The 20,881-nt window shown below is 40.6% G+C and overlaps 1 protein-coding gene across 5 annotated transcripts in view; it reads right to left on the minus strand.

Annotated features, from left to right (window-relative positions):
* ZMIZ1 (zinc finger MIZ-type containing 1) overlaps positions 1 to 20,881 on the minus strand; it is a 337,004-nt gene that overhangs the window by 278,681 nt on the left and 37,442 nt on the right. For all 5 annotated transcript variants that reach the window (XM_058028807.1, XM_058028800.1, XM_058028801.1 and 2 more), the window contains exon 2: positions 8,364 to 8,497. The gene's annotated coding sequence lies outside the window, so the exon portion shown is untranslated. The remainder of the gene's footprint in view (positions 1 to 8,363; positions 8,498 to 20,881) is intronic.

Below are 20,881 nucleotides of genomic sequence, written 5' to 3' on the forward strand. Positions count from 1 at the left end.
TCCATTCTATTCCAAGCTATGTAGTTCCCTTGCCAGGGAACTGAAGGAAAATAACTTTGCTTTTCTGTGCATCCATGTGTTCAGTTAGAAATGCAGGGTTGGCATTTGTAGTGGCCCAACAGACTCTTACTTTATAGAGGCACCTGCTGAACACTTCCAGGAAGCTAATGCTGGACTTCACTTGAATCTAGGCTGAGCTCATGATAAGCTGCGGTCCTTCAGAAGAACCACTGCCTAGATCTCAATTCCCCATCTGATAATGGGTTGTAAAGAATGATATTCTTTTTCAGCACTGTATTCTGCTATAAAAACACCTAAACTAACACCTGCCAGCTGAGGCCATGCTCAGGGCCCACACAGGTGTCTGCCCACTAGTAGATCTTAAAAGAAGGTGTAGGAACTATGATTGAGGTGTTCTGATCACAAGCCACATAGCAAAAGGTTTTCCCAAACCTTATCTTTTCTAGCTTCTTCTGTGTGGCTTGCTCCTAATCATTGGAGTCAAATATATTGAACATTTCCCAAGTGAGTCCCTGGTCTGAGGTCAAAATTCCTTACCACCATGAACAGACTTTTTCCAACACTACTGCCTTCTTTCTTAGATGCTCATTTTCTCCTGAGACATTTTTGTCAGATAGGGTATTTCCCAAACTGATCTGCAGGAATCAAAGTTTCCACCACAGAAATGCAGACTAGAAAATAGAGACTACCAAATGCTAAGTGGGCATAAAAACTACTCAGCATATTAAAACCCAGACAACAACAATACCAACAAAAAACCCAAAACAAAGAAAAAAACACCAAACAAAACAACAACCCCTCCCAAATATCAAAACAATAAACTATTGCCAGAAATTAACAAATTTCTTTTTATAGCAGTAATAATTAAAAAAACACAGCTGTAGAAAGTGCTACAGTTTTTTTGAACAGCATATAACAAGTTCGTTTTCAATACTCAAAGTTTTGCTTATTCCCATCTCATGGTGCAGTAGGTAGGGCAGTGCTACTTCTTCATACAGTTACTGGAATACATTATACATGTCTCTGGGATGGTCTCTGATAGCTGGTATCCTCAAGCAACAGTCATCACACCTAAACAATCAGTTTAAAAATGCATTTATTTTTAAACAGTGCTATGGCTCTGTTATGATATTGAAGAATCTTCTTCCATTTGCACTGACATTTAAGGTTCTTGCCACTTGGAAGGACTGATATGGCACAACATTATGAATGATCAATCTTTACATCAGAAAAGCAAAGGCTGTCTTTCACTGGTTAGTTCCTGTAAAACAAGAAGGGTATTTGCACTCATCCAGGTCATAAAGCTGAAAACATTTTCCCATATAGTCTGGGTACTAACTTTCCAACATTACAAAGCATTTCATTCAGAACACAAGAAGAGGGTATTTTTACATTATCAAGGCATGGCAGGTATCAGAACCTGCAATTTAAATTCTAACATACTCAGGATCAGATTTGTCACAGGTCTCTAGGCTGCTTCTTCCCAGTGACCAGTTACTACCAACTGCCCACTGGTGCCATTTATATGTGCACAAAAACTTTCTTCCAAACCCAGATGTAGTTGTGAAGAGCCTGATAGACTCACCCTCACTTGGACATCAAGGATTACCACACTGCTGCTGGACCAGCAAAAGCACCAGGGCAGAGAAAGTCAGCAGGACAGCCCAAATCAATTTTACTGCCACCTGAACACACCCAGCTGACTCTGCCTGGAGTGGACTCAGCTATCTCACCTCCTCCTGCCTGCAGATCTGGGGCAGTGGAGGGGGAAAGGGAGGAATCCTGGAAGATAAGGAACAGGGAGCACAGATGTCTTCATGGGGAAATAGTGCTCACTCTGTGACCCTTGGCCCATCACCAAAGCCATGCACTTCAGGACCACTCTCACATTAAGCATTAACTCAGGCCGTTCAGCTGTGTTGCCGAGTAGCCAGTCAAATATTTACAAGGGTTTCAGAAGGTGCAAGATTAACCTCATCCTTTCAGTGTAAAACCCAATGTCCATGATTTCATACTCTGTTTTGCAAAGCAAGAAGTCACAATTCCAAAGCTTCGAGACTTGCAACACAAAGTCGTTAGAAAGAATAATCCAAACAGGAAAACTAAGAGGGACTCAATGCGCACTGTAGACAAAATATTGGCACCACATACAGTGCTGGCAAATAGAGCAGCATGCTGTGTTCCTAAGGGAGAGAACAAGTAAAATCCACCTCCTAGAGTGGTGATGGCAACTTCACCTGAACAGCAGCCTTTTCTTTTGTCCAGCTGCCTCCAGGTCATTTTACAGTAAAGACAAAAACTGTCACTGCACTTTCAAGGATCTCAACAGCTTTCCAACCCTGTGCTCCCCCCCACCCCGCCATTCTCAGCTGCCTTTTGAGAGCTTCCTTCTATAGCAGCATTCTCGTTTCAGGGATTCAACCTTTCAACTGAAGCATGAGAGATCGCTTATACTGCTGAACCGGTGGAGCTGCCAGCCTCCCCTTTGTTGCACAAGGATTTACACTTGAATGGCGCTGAGAGGCAGTCTTTTAAGGAAAGGCTGGTGGGGAGAAGACAATTTCCTTGCCAGCATCCTATTCGCAAATCACATTCACCTACCAGCTCAGCTTCTCCAGTTCACATAACTACCGGAACCTTAACCAACTGGTAGTTTCTAAGTTTACTTCGAGGTGACTTTAATGAATAATTTGTTAATTTTAGCTTATTTCAACAAAGATATACATAGCCTTAAGTGAAGTTCATTTCGAGCCTAAATGTGGGCACTTAATGTAATTCAGTCCAATGTAAATTACGTCATTATCTTAATCTATGACTCATTTATGTATTTCCTATTATAGCCTTGCGCTGCCATGCACATCATAGTCCATCGAATGGCTTCTACAGCTTTTCCAGAGAGACACCGGGGAACAGCACAATGGCACAGATGCACTGCAGAAAGCCCTCTGAAACAGGAGCGTGCAAGCCTGCTCCAGTTTAACAGTGGCACGCTGGCTTTGACCCTCTACTTAACCATACACACAAGCAGCACCAGCCTGGTACATTTCTGTTCTTAAGTTGCAAATGGGTGGATAATTACTCATTGGTTTCAGGCTATGTTAGCAGTTAGCAAGCAGGATCATATTGCTGCCTTTCAAACAGCGGCACTCTGGTAAATCCACACAGCTTTTTGTTTGTCTGCTTGGAAGCATAAAGCCTGCTATCTCCAAAGAAAAATAACAGCATCCGAAGTTTGAAAATTGGCAAATGCTAATCTGGCACAGAAAAAGATCTGTGAGGAACATTCCTTCTGGTTTTAAAATGTTACACCTGCTTCTGATTAGACTCTATTTCCTGAATTCTGAATTGGCCACATGCTGAAACACACAGACAGCACAGCCAGCAGAGTGCCGCAAGAAAAAGGCTAGCACAATCCAGAGCTGGTGGCAAACCACAGCCCCCATGAAAACCACATGTGCCAGAGACCAAATATTTTGCGTTTTGCTTACTGCTAATAAAGCTGCTTCACTTCATTAAAAGCAGCTTATCATTTTATCTACTCACTCTGATTAATTAGCCTCTAGTTAAAATGAATGAGCACTTGATTCGAGGATTCTATTAATGTGACACTGGTGAACCACCACTCACATACTTCTTCCATCCTTTTCCTTTTACTCTCTATCCTCCCCACACCCAGTGTCTTATCAGATTGACATTTCCAGAGCCCTTTGGGAATACCAAAACACTTTTAAGACAGAGTACGGAAATGTCCCACAGTCCAAAATTCTTCCAAGGCTCAGTTTTCCTGCTGGAATATACAGATGTATGTCATCTACTTCTCACTGTAATTATGATCACAAGCTTGGAAAGAAACACTTGGAAAAAAGAAAGAGACAGGGAAATAGATTGTGTTGCTGGGAACAGGGGCAAAACAACAATATCTTTAGTACATACAACTTATTTGTCCTTCCAGAATAAAAATTTTAACTATGAAGCACAAACTATGAAGCAGTCAGTTCCATCAAAAACCTGACTTTCTTAGAGAGCGAAGAACTTTCTCCCAAGCCAAATACCATGTGCTGTATATGCATAAAGACAGCTTCTGCTACAGTATATGCCTACAGATTTCACAGTTGCATATGACCGCCAAAATCTCAACTTCTAGCAGCAAAAAACGTATGCCACCATTATTTAGCCAAGCATCTGAAGACTGAAATACATCCTAGCTGCTCATTTTGCTGGAAAACAGTGCTTTGCTTCATATACCTAACTTACTTGCCTAATCAACTGATTTTATTATAACTGTTAGAAATACCCAAATGTATTTGGGAAACTTTAAAAAATAAAGAAAACCCAAAGCCACACACCTTCCCTTTTCCTTCTTTAAAATGTTAAGCTTCCACTCTTGCACAACAATGCCCACCAGAAGACTGAAAAATCATAAGGCTTCAAACTGCAACAAATCTGTATTTTGATAGAGGAATGGAAGGAAAGAAGGTGAGGAGAAGGGGAAATAAAACTTCCTGGGTCATTCTAACATTCAGATCTAATCTGTTTAATCAAGAATAGTAACTAGAATAGTAAGGAAGTGACTGGAAACTTTCTATTTATGTTACAAGCAATTTAAGAGATCTCTTTCAAGAGAAGAGCTTGGTTAGGTATGAACGGCAGACTACAAGCACAAGCTTGAAATTCACCATCCAGCCTGAAAGGCTGAATGCAAGAAGGCACCAAAGCAAGCTCTGGTTTACATCACACAGCAGGGCAGTAACTGACCATGAGTCACTGATGCACTTCATCTGGCTTTTAAGGCCATCAGCACCAGATAAAGATGTTTTAGGACACATTTTACAAAGCACTTCGCAGTATAAGTTTGCCTGGCAGTTCAAATCCGCACAGAATTTTCTAGGAAAATTTATTCATGGCAAAGCTTCCAAGACGAAATATGTTCTGTCCTGCAGCTGGCAAGATATTAGTGCAGCTCTCTACTGTAATGACTGGGCTAACTGAACAGGAGTCTTCCCGTGGGCTAAGCCAAAAAGGGATGAGCAGGATGAACAATTTCTGCTACCACAGCCTGGGCTGCAAGTAGTACCCAGCCCTCACAATACCCTAGGCAGCACCACATAAAACCATGTGTATGCCAGACAGAGGAGAAAAGACAAAAACCCCTGGAAAACGTGATTTTGAAATATCAACTCATGATTGAAGTTATTTTTCCTTCTTCACTAAAGTTTAAGATTTAAGTCTTCTCCATATCAGAGTAAAGAATTAATACCTGTGACATTCATGAAATGAAACTCCAAAAAAAATCAAAGGTTGTCATAAAAAGCAAGAGAGGGCAGGCTTATTGTTAAGTTAATGAAGTACTTAAAGACTTTAAGCAGTGGCAAAGTCCTGATTTACAGTGGGACATGGTTAAGGCTTTGCAAATTGAGATCTCTGGAAGAACCCGTCATCCTTGATACAAATGAAAATGGAAAATTGGGAAATGATGAGGGAAATAAAAGTTCTCAAAAAAAAAAAATCAGTGTGAAATAGTCATTCTAGATGCAGTGATACAAAACAACTTCTGAAAATAATTGAATGGAGGTAGGATTGCTCTTTTAACAAACAAAAAACTTGAAAATTATCTTTGCCCAAATTTATTTAAGAAGAACAGGCAGAGAAAAGCACGGCATTAAAGGCAAAAAACAAAACACAGCAAACTGTGGCCCACTGGACAGCCTGATCTTTTGTTGCCTTTTCCCTGCCCTGCCTCTCCCTCTCCTTTCTGACTGCCTCCTTCAACATTTCCAAACTGAGGAAATTTGTTCCCCATCCTCCACCTCTACTGAACCTGCTCTAGTCCAACACATGGGCAAGAATTTCCCCTTGCTTTGGTTCTCAAATTTCACTGTCACATCCAGCCTCTCCCCCCAGAGCTTTTCACCCGAGGACTACAGTCTGCATGACTGCATTTGATAATACAGACTCCGCTGCTTAAATACCGTACATTTGCAGACAGTTAAACATGTTTTACAAAGGTACCATAAAGGGGCTCAGCACCACACACTTCCTGGGCGTGCAAGCCTGCAGCAGCTGGAAAGGGACCCTGTCCAACACAGGACTGTTTCCCTCTCCTCACTAGGATGAAAAGGAGCACGCAGCGACAAGGCCTTTGTGCTGGAGCCCTTCCCAAGCCACAGCTTCAGAGCAATGATCTGTCTGACATGTTGCAACTCAGGAAGCATATACAGGAAAAGGAGGAGGGGAGCAGCAGGCAGGGATTCCCCTCCAAATTTCCAGTGCTGTGCAAGAGGGACAAACAGATGTATCCAGCCAGAGAGAAATAGCTGTGCACAGCCCCTCAGCTGATCCTACTGAACTGAGCAGTGGCATATGCTGGGAGGGAGACGATAACAAGAAGCGATGCTCACAATCCTGCAAAAGAGATCTAAAGCTTCCCTCAGCCCCCAGCCCAGGGAGTTTGAAGGCATTCAGAAACAGTACAAAAACTCAGCTGGAGCTATGAATCCTTATAGAATCCTTCCTCCACATGTGCAGCTCAGCCAAGCCTCCCACATCTCAGTGTGCCCCAAAATTTTGTGTTTCAAAGGAATTTTAGAGCCTTTGCTTGTTTGGGAGAAAACACGTTCAGAAGCCACAAGGCAGCTCCTGCAGGTTCCTCTCAGCATGCCACAGCATCAGTGGTAAAGGCAATGCCTGCCTGCAACAGGCAGCTGCATTCTTTAGTCTGGCACCAAGGAGGAAAGCTATCATCCATTTCTAAGTTAGATTCAGAGAACCAGCTGGGGACCAACGATTGCCATTTCTGAAGTGCACGAAGAGGAGTGTAACCAGCTTTTCCATAGTAACGAAGATTAGCGGCCTTGAGTCTGACACTCCTGCTGCATTAAAAGATAGGAGACAAAGAGAGAGACAGGTAATTACATAGAAGGAGCCCTGGGGAAATTGCAAACCCCTTGAGAACCCTTTAGCTGGTCTGTATGTTTCTCCTTGTCTCTGCTTCAGCTGAAGGTCCCCAAGAAACACTTGCCCATTAGATCATTAGCTTTATTGCAGAAAGTAGCCAGACAGCTGGTAGTGGCTGTTCAATAAAGACTTAGCTTGCCTCTGCAGCAGCAAGAATGAGATGGAGAATAAGAAAAAGAACATCCCAAGGCACATTACCTGTCTGGAGCTTATCCTTGATACATTAGTGTACTTAGTCAGCGTGAGGGTCTGACAAATGAACTCTGACAAATCTTGCTGGGGCAATTTAAGACACTATTGCATCGCACTGTCTTTCAAAACCCTTCACAAATGTTAGCACCATCAAGCAATCCAGCAGGAAAACTTCCATCATGCACTGGCCTCTCCAATTCAGAGCCTAGCAAGTTAGCATAAATCCCTTCTCAGTGCTGGATTAAGTTAAGATGTCAATTCCAACCAGAGTGGCTGAGGTCTAGACAGAAGATATTTCCTCCACTACAAAGAGCATTAACATCTATCACAAAGATGGAAGAGGAAATGACATCTCAAAGCACTACAGCTCCTAAGCATATACAAATCTTTAATATTAAAATACATATGCAATTTGTCTAGCAACAAACTTGAGTCTACTCCTGCAGCTCACGATGCTCTATGAATCAGCATTAATTTTTTGGACTTGATATATCCCCAACACAAACTGAATGCCTTGCAGTGAAAAGATGGACATGGATTTTCCGATCACCACATAGCTACAAAATTAAATTCCTCTCACACACCACATTTTGCACTTCAGTCCAAAACTGAAAGAAGTCCAGATAGTTAAAGACTGGCCATGCATTTCACCATTCAGAACTAGAGTTGGGCTTCCAGATAGCTCCTGTCTTATCTGTCAGGGATACAACCAGCCACAAAACCATGACAGACAGCAGAGAAGACATCACGTTTAAAAAACTAACCAGAACAACAACTAAACCAATCCGTATTTGCCCAATCAGAAGTACATGTGTGATAATAACAAAAGAAGCACTTCAAGATTCTTCAACTTGCCTTCTCCAGACCTAACACTCTGTCTTTCCATCCAAGCTGATATTCAGGCAAAGATTTAGTTAATCAGTCTGCAATACAACAGTTTTACTTTTTTTCCTCTACAAGTATTTAAAATATATCTCATCTTCTAGATTTTCTCAAGGGACAGTATCCTACACTTAGTAGTAGAGCAAGAAGTGCACAAAGCTCCTGTTTGCATTCCAGCGCTAGAAGGGCAACCCACATGAACCAGAAGCTTGGCTAAACTCCATGAAGACAAACTTCTTCTGCCATCACCTGTCCTTCCAGAAGGAGCAGAGCAGGCAAGACACCTTGAAAAGCAGATAACAATTACCCCTTACCTTTCTGAAGAGGCCGCCGCCAATTAGCACATTCCTGGAGCTTCTGAATCAGGCAAGAAGAAAGGAGGGGAGGGTGGGAAAAAAAAAAGGGGGGGAGGAGAGAGCTGTTTTCTTCCTCAGCACAACAGTATTTCCTGAGGGGAGAAGAAAAAAAGTAGAAAAAAGGAAATAAGCATTAGCTTCCATGATTTTCAAAGAGGCTACTGATTACAACTCTTGCTTGACAGAGCTACTGTGCCACTACTTCTGCACTTACAAAATACCAGTTTAGGGTGTCCTCTATTTTCCCCATTGTCACCTTAGCAAAACAGGGACTATGAATGTCAACCACGACTAAGAAAAGCAGAGCGATTCCTGTCAGAATGGGAAAAAGCCTCATACTAGAATGGGTTAAAGTCCAATTCAAAAATGTTCTGGAGCACTTATTCTATTAAGTAAACAAGCTTCAGCCAAGCTCACACCCACTTCTCTAAAAATTCAAATGAGCCACATTTACTATCAAAATAGTTGGCAAAAGGCAAATTCCAACATGCATACTGAACATACAGGTATATACCAACATTCAAGTGCTTATGTACTCTGCTCTGAGAGGATCATACCTACAATTATGAGGTATTTGCAATTAATCATAAGTTCTGTTTCTTTTTAAGACAACTTCTCTTTTTCTTAAGACAATCTATTCCAACTATATCAAATCTTTCAATAACAGCAAGAGTAAGCATTTGTGTGGGGTTTTTCTAAAACAGAATGAAGGGGAAAGGATCTAAAAACCCTTTTGACTAAAGGTACCACTTCGAAATTGAGCTTCACTCCCATAAAACCACAGTTCCTCACCTCAGACCATCTCCCTCTCTCTGCCCTACTCCTAACATGACTTTAAAGAAGCTTAGAGACACAGAGATTTAATGGGCCCCTCCCTACCTCCAGTACCTGCCTCTGATGAAAGGCAGGAAAATCAAGTGGAAAATTATTTTAAAGCATGAATGCAAGACATTAACATCTTTGAGGAAATGGCAATCAAGGTTTTCCACAGGGAATGAGCAAAGGGAAACATATCCAGTCTGTTCTCCATCACACTTTGTTGGCTTATATTACTACAGAAAAACTCTACCCTTTTCTCTCCTATGGAAAATCTGAACAAGTTCTCAAAATAAGGAAAAAAGTCTATGCTACCTTACATTTCCACACACGTTTCTGCCACCCCTCAAAAAAAAAAAAAACAATTAACCCATCTGCTAACAGCATACGGATCCTAGTCTCATGGAAAACATTTGAATTAAGGAGCCCCAACAGATAGGATACAACATAAAAGGCAGCACTTCTATCACAGTATCTCCCTCAAAGCCACCACGTCTGTCCAATTCTAAATGGCCACAGTTCCTGCATTTCTCTAGGGGACAAAAGCTCTCTTTTTCTCTCCTCCTGTCAGCAAGACTTAAAGCTGCAAGAGTAATTCTGTCCAGATTCCCCTCTACATAGGCAATGATTTAAAGAATTCATGAAGTGGCAGTGTAAATAAACAATGAAAAACTAAATAAAGATCACAGAAGACAACACACAGAAAATGTGCACTAAGGAGAGAAAGAACAAGCTCAGTGACTCAAAACCTCTTCTGCCTTGTTATGGGCACCCATAAATAGGCGCAGCAATAATTTGACAATGTGAAAGAATGGATCCTGACACAAAAATGTAGCTACTCAAAAACCTGCCTCCTCAACCCTCTGCCTAAAGGCAAACCTTCCCACAGTGTTTAATTTCACTTTCTCAATGTCTTACCCCTCATCAGTTGCATTTCTGCTTTCTGTCAGCTTTCACCAACTTGTACTAATTGATGCAAAGCAACTTAAGCCGAAACCTGGAGAACTCAAATCAGTTAAATCAGTTTTTTTGTTGTTGCTTGGTTTTTTGTTTTTTTTTTTTTTTTTTTTTTTTTTTTAAAAGGAAACAGTGCTACAGCCCTAACTGTGGGGATGGGAGAAGAAATGACCCTTAGTGAATTGCTCCTGACACGTGTACATCCCGAGGCTATGTGCAAATCAATACTTACTGAGCAGCTCAGCACAGATCAGGTTGCAAAATGCAAGAAAAAAAAAGAAATTGTATCACCCCCTCAAACATACATTATTTTTGTATCCCTAAATCAAATGAATCATTTGCTTTTCTTTTTCATTATCAAATCAAAAGAATGCTTTTGACAGTATTTTTGCAATGAACCTCCCCCCCCCCCACAGATCTCCAGTAAAGTCTGTTAAGAATTCAAGTACTGGTTTTACTTAAAGTGCTTAAAAATTTTGCACTTGCATTCTATTACCAGTAAGAGGAATAATTTAGAGTACACATAGAAGATTTGAAGAAAGCATATTTTCAAATTGAACCTAAAAACAAGAGGTGGCAAAAAGGCAGTCTTAGTGCAAAAAACCAAAGTTTTTAAACAACATTCTCAGGCAGAAAGAAATCTGTCTCAAGTACCATTTAAAGACATAGGTTTGACTTGCTCCTAAGAAAGTGAGATTGGTCTGTTCTCAAATCCTCAGGCAAGAAAAAAATGTAAAGTGAAATAATGCATTAGCCGAAAGTCAAATCCTAAGTGGAGAAACCTCATAAAATGATTTACAAAACCAAAAGACTTGACTAAATTTCTGGCAGGGCCAGAGATAATTCGTATGAAAAAAATGTCAAAATGTTTTGGATATACAGCCACTGCAGGAAGGAAACAAACAGAAAACTGGGAAACACTGTATCAAAACCCAACAAATCGTTGACATCAACATTAGATAAATGACTAGGCATATGTTGAGTCAAACACCCTCAAGATGGTGTGTGAGTCAACTCCTGCAATGAATTGAGCAGAGCTGCTTTCCTACATCAAGCTTAATAAAAATAATCCTCAATGATTCCAGCTAGGTCTGGGTTCTCATTAAATCTCACATGATGCGTGCCCATTCTGGACAGTACCTGAGCTGGAGCAGGGAGACCACAAGGCAATTTTGACTAATCTTTTCTAAATGATGATACCAGATTTATTCTTAGTGCTGCACAACAAAGGTGGTGTTTTTTCCAGGCATTACCCAAATGTAGCCCACTTCCTATGGAAAACGCAAAAATCCTATAGGACATTTGCAGGTTCTAGATCTTAAGTGATCCAGACAATTTATACATTCAGAAAATAAAATTTTGGGAAAGTAATGCCCCTCACTTCCAATCTGCACAACATGACTGGTGAAGAGCTTGTTGACCTTATCCTGTCTGACCCCTACAAGGAGCCCCCATCAGCCCTTAGAGCAATTCCTGTGTCAACAGAAGCTCCCATGGTACACAACCAACCTGGATGATTTTCTGGTTTATTGCATTTTCTAGCTCCATGATGGCTACTAATTGCATTACACTGAGGAATTAGATCAGAGAACTGCTGTATGCAACAGAACCCTCCCCAAACCTTGTACATAACATGAGGCAACTCAAGGTTTAAATCTAAGTGGGCATCACCAACACCTCTTAAAATTTACAGAGAAAATCAAGAAGTGTTCTCAAGGTTCTCCAATCTACATTTAACAGCTATTCTTCAGGTGAATTTTAAGTACACTCAGAGCATACTAATATCGTCAAGTTTGTATCACAGCAAAAAGTTATTTTCTTTCTTTTTCTGTTGATTTTCAACCTTTTGATCCAGGAGAGGTAATACAACAACTATTTCCTTAACATCTATTGAGGGAAGTAGCAGTCTCCATTTCTTACTGAAAAAAACAAACATGCAAGCTAAGAAAAAAACATTAAAATACCTACTCTAAAATAGCATGATGAAACTGAACAAAACCTCTCAGCCTTGGGTTATGAAGCCAGGAACCTCTCCTGCTTCTCAATCAGCTTCTTTCTCCAAGCTATTTTCTACTATCTACAGCTGGCACTGAATCAGATTAAATAGAACTCACATGTTTCATTTCATGAAAAGACAATATAATGTTTACCTACAGCAACATGAGAACAAGCTGGAAATGAGCAAGTTCTCATTTATTTTAGTATGAATTAAAAGCATATCCCTATTATTCATGCATACGTGTGTGTGCACATGTCTCACACATACACCAGGGTAAGCCTTCCACCACAAACACCTGTACTGGAGACATTTGTGAAAAAAAGAAGCTTCTTCAAACATAAATACTATTTTCCCAGAACTGTATCTGCACAAAGACAGGAAGCTCTACTCAAAGCTCTTCTCAATCTATTATCATTGCATCTATTACAAAAAGCCAAGAAAAAGTAACCAAAACATTGTTGCAGAAGCACAGACAAAGCACAAAAACATGGTAAGAGACAATGAAAACACAGGTCTCCTAAATAAATTGTCTTTTCATCTGCCTTAGTGAGCTCATGGGATCCACACCACCAGATGTCTAAGTAAAAGATTAGACTTTACTTACATGAAATATATTTCTTAAACAAGCAGTGAAATTTTTATTAATTTGAACAAACTTTAATTCAAATGCCTAACTTCATTTCTACATCTTTGAATAGAGGTGTTCACACAATGGTTCCCTATGGCTTTAATGTTACAGCTATCTGTATTTTCCCACCTGCTTTCCTTGGATCCTGAAAAGCTCTTCCCAAAATGACATTTGTCCATGCAAAAAATCTGTGCTTTCTGAAGCACTATTCACATGGATGCATTTAGGTAACATGCCTATTAAAGCATACCAACCTCTGTATGACATTTACCTTCCAGTCTAACTGCAATGACCCCACCAAGAAGGAAAAAAAATATTTTATTTTCTCTTAATCACCTGAAAAGGTACCTACCAAGCACAAGTAAGATTTATACCTCACATTTTGTATGCAAAGTCTCGAGGACCAAATTCAATGCACTGAAGCATAACGAGAGATACTAGTCACTTGAAAAATTTAGTCTCTTCCCAAGAAACAGTGTGGGAATAATTTTGCCAAGCATTTATTTCTCCCTTTTAAGCAATATCTTTGTCTAAAAGCCTTGCCCCTCAACCTTCCCCTGGGTGACAGGATGCTGACAAACCAGCTAAACTAACTGGTGGAGTGGGGCCCAGGAGCCAGGACGTAAGGGACAGAAGAGACAGGTGCTTGGGCACATCTGGAAAGCAGCATCCTGCTGGGGCTCCCACTGCCGCTCCCTGCTGCCAGGTGGTAACCTGTGTGCTGCTGTCAGTGGGCTGGTGCTGACTTAGCAACAGCCCCAAAGATAAGGGGGGTAAGAAGGGGGCATGCAGAAACATTATTTTGCAGCAACTACCTCTGTCTTACAAGCCTGATTTTGTGTTTTCCCATTTTATTCTTAATTAAAAAGAAGCTACACTTCATGCTGGAAATAGGTATTTTTTGAAGTTTCAATCATTTAGCCTGTTAAACCCAAGCCTGTAATATGGGTGTTATTTCTTAAAAACATACAGTAAATGCATTAAATTATTGATAGTCATTAAACAGGAAAAGAATTTAAACAGCTCTCAGCTTTTATCAATCATTTATGCAGTTTCCACTTGCACATCTCACTGGGTTGCTATCATATAGCACAGAGCAAAGAGTACAAATCCTGAAGGCATGAATTCATTTTCTCTTGATGCAGAGTAAAAATATTCTTGGCAGCAGGAGAGAGGCTAAAACATGAAGCAGAATGGTTGAAAGGAGGCTTCTGTCTTTTGCAGTAAACAGGTAGCAATACCAGGGAGCAGCAATTTGAGGCACCAAAGCCCATCCACTTCTGCTGTAAGGGCCAGTAACAACGTCATCAATCACCTCCAACACCTGGCAGCAGTTACAGCCAGCCCGACTGTGTTTACAAATTTGATCCCTATTTGAAATACACGTTAATTCAAGGGTGTATGGGGAAAACAAGGAGCATTGAGGTGAATAGCAAAGCATCCAGAAACTTGAGCGCAATGAAGATTTCACCCCAAGCTGCTCACCAGCTCGTGAGCCACTAAGACTGATGATGTACAGAAAATCCCAACTTGTCACACTGACAGCCTGAGCTCAGAAAAATGGCAGAGACTCGGATAGTCTCTTGAAGCTAATATGAACCTTTACTGGGGCAAGTTATAACTAGACCTAATGCTTTCAGCAGGTCTGAATGACTCATGTCTACATGGGGAATCTGGAGATAGATGCCAGTTGGAGGCACCTTGCCTGGCTGCAATAGGCTGACTATCAGTGAAGAGATCATCTTCATCAACATCCCATTTTTTGTCCATTTTATGCATGGAATGAAAACCTGTCTTACAAGAGCTGCTCTCTTACCTTTCATCCCTGGCAATTTATTGAAATTCACTACTTTACAATGTAACAAAGAGAGAACATAATCCACAGCCAACAAGTCAGGTATGACTGCAGCATGCAAGGACCCACCTGACGTACCTCTACAGCAGCAACTGTAGGTGAGCCATAGCCATAAAAACATCAATGCAAAATACACAATCCCCAGCTCTGGCTGGATATTTAGACAGTGAAACCTTAGCCCTGCAGCAGGCCTGCTACTGCAACCCAAATTAATTTGTTTTAAACTACCTTGTGTCTGCTTAAATGAGCTTTAATAATAGCTCTGAAGCAAAGTGCAGACACATCCAAAAGCTAAACACAATGCTGAGGACTGCTCAAGAAATGCGAGCCCACACCCAGATCCCACTTAGAAACTACTAGCAGGACAAACTTGTCATAATCCAAGTGTTCCACTCCCAACAATGGCTTCAGTCCCTTCAAAAAACCATTTCTGTCCATAGAGAAAAAAAAAAAGGATGTTAGAGATTAGGAAAAAGTACAAAAAAAAAATCATTGTCTGTTACCAAAATCTAAGTCCTACAGAGGTTAGTATTTTTTCCTGAAAACGATTCAAGAATGCACTGAGTCGAGCAACTAGATAATGCCAAATGTTGATACAAAAGCAGCCAGGAAAAGCTGCAGTCACTGGAAAACATTTTCTAGCCTGATTGTTTACAGGCAACTATGTTATAAAATACAAAAATATTCACTTCCAACCATCATTAGTGCAAATCTACAACATGTTAAAAAAAACCAGTCAATTAAGACACACATCCCATTACACTGTGTCCCAGGAAAGGCAGTACAGTATTTAAAGCAATACTATGAAAGCTATTACACCACTGAATTGATTTCATCATATATCAACAAACTAAGTAATTCACAATAGATTTCAATATAATATTAATCCTTATCTATACAGAAAACTGTAAGAGTAATAGCCCATTAGTATTATTAATGCAGCACACAACCACAAGCAGCCTTCACACTGGTCCAGGAACCAGTACCAAACTCAGAGAGATGCCCACGTATCCTTCAGGCCATGAGCACTGTGCTACCTGCCAAGATAAGGACAATGGACATCACTGGCAGGAGGTGCCTGGGCAGCTCCACAGCTGCCTGCCTGAAGCTGCTGCTGCAGTTGAGGGAGCACAGCCTGAGCACCCAGCTTTGCCAGGGCTGCTGCCCCTGCCCACTGCCACGGCCTCTGAGGTGAGGCAAGGAAAAGGTCTGGTTTAGGTGGATGTTTGTGTGCATGCAAAAGTATTCACTGCTTGTAATGCATGCTTCTTGCCAAATCTTTTCTATTTTTTTTAAATAAATAATTTTTTAGGTCACTCAAGTTCCTATCTCCTCCCTACACCCCACTGAGAATGTTCATCTCAAGCAGCTACCAGTGCTATTTAATTTTGTCTGGCCTGTAAAGCACATTAGTCTTCCAATGAAGTATCTGGAATTTTTATTTTGAAGCCACAATCTGGATCTCTAGCTAAGAGAAGTGGTGGAAGCACAGAATTAATTCCCTAGCATTTCCCCTTCCTAACAAATGTGAGACTTGTATATGACAGCATAAGCAAAGGCTACAAAACAAACTCAAATCCCCAAACAGAAGTCTCATGACAACTGCAGCTAAGTCTAATGAAGAGCAACTCTGAACCAGTAGTTAAAGCCTTTCAAAATCTCCTTACTATTTGTAAGGAATATGTTATCAGCAGAGAGAGATGCACCTTTAGTACAGAACTGCATGTTTAACTGAACCATCACAGATTCACACTCCAGGCTGAACTACTTGAGTTGCAATAGTTTCAGAGGCAGGGCCTTTCTGTTGGACACTTGGGTTCGGTACAGCAGTCTCTGTGCATACTCACCACCTGCCCCTCTTTGTTTTAATAAACTGATTCCATGATAAAAGCCATTTAAAATAACAAAGCCAAACAACTGTCAAACTACCACTAATATGAGCCTTCAAACAGGTTTCCATTTCATGAATCATTTTGGTGATCTAGTTTCACACCACCCCAGGGAAAGTTACACACATAACAGAGAAAATTCACTATCAATATGCAGAGATCATTTGGCAACCATATCACTGCTAGTAAAGACCTGTGCAGTGGCACCATGCTTTCCATGCATTGCACATGCAGGACAGAAAAGCTCCTTAAAACAAATGCATTAGCTCCAGGCTTGCAAAATCATCAAGACAACCAGTTCTGCTTCAGGTGCTTGGTCATCCACTCCTCCCTGAACCAGCACATGGTGGGCATGAGGAAGGTAACAGAGCATTAGTGGAGGGTACTAACTTGCCACCCTTGCCAGGAAAGTAATGTGAATAATTTTCAAGAGATTTGCTAATGACCCCAAGGGTTCAGATAATGAACCCAAAAGTTTAGAGATCTCAAATATGGAAGACATTTCTCTGCTAGTTGAAACTTTTTCCATGTTTCCTGTTCAAGACCATGCTAAGAACATCATTATTATTATAATGTACACTACACACATTTTCAGGTATTTATTACATTAATACATCCTATCATTTTGTAACAATAACTTACATTTAAACTACTTCTCCTACTTTCTTTACCTCTTAATAAATTAATTCCCTTATTCTGTTCCCAAGTTCTGATGTTTCTCTCCTTTGTCACAGACTTCTGCTATCAGTGGTCAATGGACAAGATCTAGTATTAGTCTGCCAGAGGAGGAAAAAAAATAAATCAGTGAACCATGATCTGGCTGTGCATATATAGCAGGCTGTATTTTCCACCTCTAGCACATTTCCTTGTCCTGAAACTCAGATAGCCCTTAGTCAATACTTTTCCTCTGGAAATTCATCCAAGAGCTAATTTCTCATTACAAGAAATTCAACCTCAGGAATTTAATCAGCAACCAAAGCAGAGGGGCAAAACAACTGTCTCCAAGGGACTCTTTACATGGATAATCTCCTGAATGAAACTCTTATTACTGACAATTCTGATGCTCCTAAAACAAAACTATAGCTGCAGTATATGAATGCCTGATACAATATGATACAATTCATGACTTAATACTATATATTACTCATGCTCCAAGATCAGAGGCTTTTCCATAGCTCATACTTCTCATGTGAATTATTTCCTCCTCTCATTAAATAATCTGAAATACTTTCAAACAGAATAGAAGTAAGTTGAGCAAGAAGTTAGCTGGTTATCTGAAGTTTTCAAGTAAAGCAAGAATTTTCATAATAATTGCAATTATAGCTAATGGGAAATGTGGAACTAGAATTCCTGTAAGAAGGCTTCAGCTGAATGTCTTCTGTGAACAATACAAAAATGCAGTAGACTAGAGAGGATATTCAGGATTGGGGAAAGAGGTAACTGACAGAGCAGCCAAAACAACCAACAGGCAACCAACTGTCTCTCAGCCAGAGGCTTCCAAGTCTGCAAAGAGCACCACAGTAGGAACCACTTGACTTCCCTGGGCTTTGTCCAAGCCAGTTAGCAAAACCAAGGTGTACGTGGCTGATCCTGCAGCTCACATTTGTTCGATCTCTTTCACATGTCAGCAGTGGTGTCTTAGAAATATCAGCTGCAGTTTATATTCCAACAATTTCGGGTAACGGACCAGAACCACTGCACTGCCCTGAAACTTGCACACCAAATCCCTGGCTATTTTCAATGGTACCACCTGCTCCCTGCTTCCCCAGCCAGTGGCCCCATGTACTGGTCATGCAGCATCCCACACTACTGCAAACGCCTTGAGCAGGTGGGACAGGGACAGCTGATGGGTTTGTTACCAACAAACATCAGTTCAGAACACAACATTTAAAAGCTTCATTAGCTACAGGTCCTCTGTTTATGCTCTGTGTCAAGAGCTGAGTCAGAAGAGAATGTTTAGATAGAAAGAGATGGGGAATTTTTCAACACTACCTAACTGATTTACAAGGCTCAATTTCACTGTGGATCACTTGGATGAATTGAAAAGCTACTTCTGGCCTTTTCTTGTTATTCTGTTAGATATAACTACAAACTATCATTCTAAAATTTATGCACAAATATCACTTGTCAATACAATGTTAAGAAGTAGAGAATAGGTGCAATTTTTACCACTTGGACTGTGAGAGAATTTCCCATCACACTGTGGTACATATGCAAAGCTTCTCAGCAACTTGTTCCACGACAATGGATTTGCAAAGCAACAACTGAGGGGATTATTTGATTCAGCATCTAGTTCAAGTAGCCAATTCCTTCAGCAATCAATACTAATCAGCAAGCTAAAGCCTTGTAAGAAAACTCAGAATCCTTCCTGCTGCAGCACACAGGGCTCTAAAGCCTTATGGTCCAACACAGACACCTCAGCCACTGCAATTCTGAAAAATTAATTTTACCTGGGGTTCCAAATACACTCCATGCTTACTTCCAAATGCCAAAGCACAAAAGCTCACCTTTTCAATGAAATTCTGAGAAGAAAAATACATACATACAACTAGGGTCTAATATTGTATATTTATTACATTGCACTTCGGCAGTGCAGGAAACACTTATTAAAATGAGCACAGGGGACCAGGGAATGAAAGCAATACATTTTAGAGCAAAACACAGGCCATTTTCACACGCACAATTTCTCCATTAAGAACATCAGAAATTTTGCTTTTTCCTATTATTCATATATTTCAGAAGGAATTATTAAGAGATATGAATTACATAGCTATGACAGTATGCATGGGGAAAACTTAGTGTCAAAACTTTAATAAGAGCTTTAACAAAACCCCAGCAGCTTTGGATCCTTAGGAAAACAAAACAAACAAAAAAACCCTCACAAAAGGGATTTCAGCTAGGTTTTCACATGCCCCTTCAGTTCAGTTAAAGCCCATGTTTCATGCACTTCTATTTCCATTGATAGCATATTAAAACAGAAGCCTAAATATCATCAAGCAAACCAGAGGGCCTTTGGCAGCTGTTAAGGCCCAGTATTTGAGCTGTGTTTTAACAAACAAACCTGTGAGCCCTTGCTCGTCTGTCTTTAAAAAGCAGAATGTACACAAATCTGTTTTCCCTTCCATTATACGGTCGCTCCAAATCCCACTGCAATTACTCAGTAATCCTTGGCATAGCTGTAAGAAAATGACCAAAGCTACATTCAAAGAGAGTAAGTTACTCTCTTGGCAGGCAGGCCTTGGGGAATAGGTGGAGGGGAGGAGTTGGGAACACATTGTTTCCAGGAGTGCCACACACTTGGACACTAGGGCAGAAATCGGACAATGCAATGATCTGGTAGAACAGAATGACTTGTCTGGGTTTATCAGGGGACAGCTTGCTTGGATAATAACAGGAAGCATGATGACTTCAAGCTGCAAGAGCTGCCAGAATCAGAAGGCAAAGTAGTTGGGTTTGGGATTCCTAGAAAACAGCTGAAGAAAAGGAGCTACAGTCTTGTAGCTAGGGACTGCTTTGCAGCAATAAGCCTGGCACTGAGGAACAGCTGGGCAAATCTGAAACAAAAATACCAGCTTTCCCAGAAATTCACCTTTAGACTCAGCAGAGTCTGACCCACCAGCAAAACCTGGATTTTTGTACTTGAAGTAAATCTTTAAGAACAACTCAGACATGTATTTAAGTTACTGTGAAAAAAATATGACCAGATGTTAAATGCTCTGTGCTGAGCCTCTGCTAATCTGCCAGCACCCAATGCTCAGTTCTGTGCCCTACTGTTCATTCACCAAAACATACACAAATTGTTCCCAGTAGATAACTAATTTCTTCCACAGCCCTTTTAAGATTGCAGACAAGTAAATTTGAATGTATATACATTATAGATACATTCATGTTTTTAGAAGCTTAATATATGGCTATACTTTGTACCTATTTACATGCATTTGCTATATAAATTCACACTTGTTTATGCAAAATAAAAGCTCAACATTTTAGAAGTGACCAAGTTACAGTTTTTGCACTAGGCAATGATGATTAAAACCTGAATATTTCATAGTAGTGAATCACACTGCCAAGTCTCCAGAGACAGAGCAATTTGAATTGGCATAAATGAATGTTTCCCAGTCTTCTGCTGATTCTGTAATGAGTTATCTTCCAGCCCTGCCAATCATTTCTCAGAAGGCAGCCCCAATCTCCAGCTCTTCAGCTTTATTCACCACTCACCGGTGCTGGGAAGACTGTGTCTGCTTCCACAAGTGCAACTGCTGCTGTCTCACAACAGCACTTGTCTACACTTTGGTCCTTTTGTCAATGCCATCCTCGCACGTCCTCAGCGTT

This window comes from Melospiza georgiana, chromosome 8, assembly GCF_028018845.1.
Source record: "Melospiza georgiana isolate bMelGeo1 chromosome 8, bMelGeo1.pri, whole genome shotgun sequence".
Taxonomy (NCBI): domain Eukaryota; kingdom Metazoa; phylum Chordata; class Aves; order Passeriformes; family Passerellidae; genus Melospiza; species Melospiza georgiana.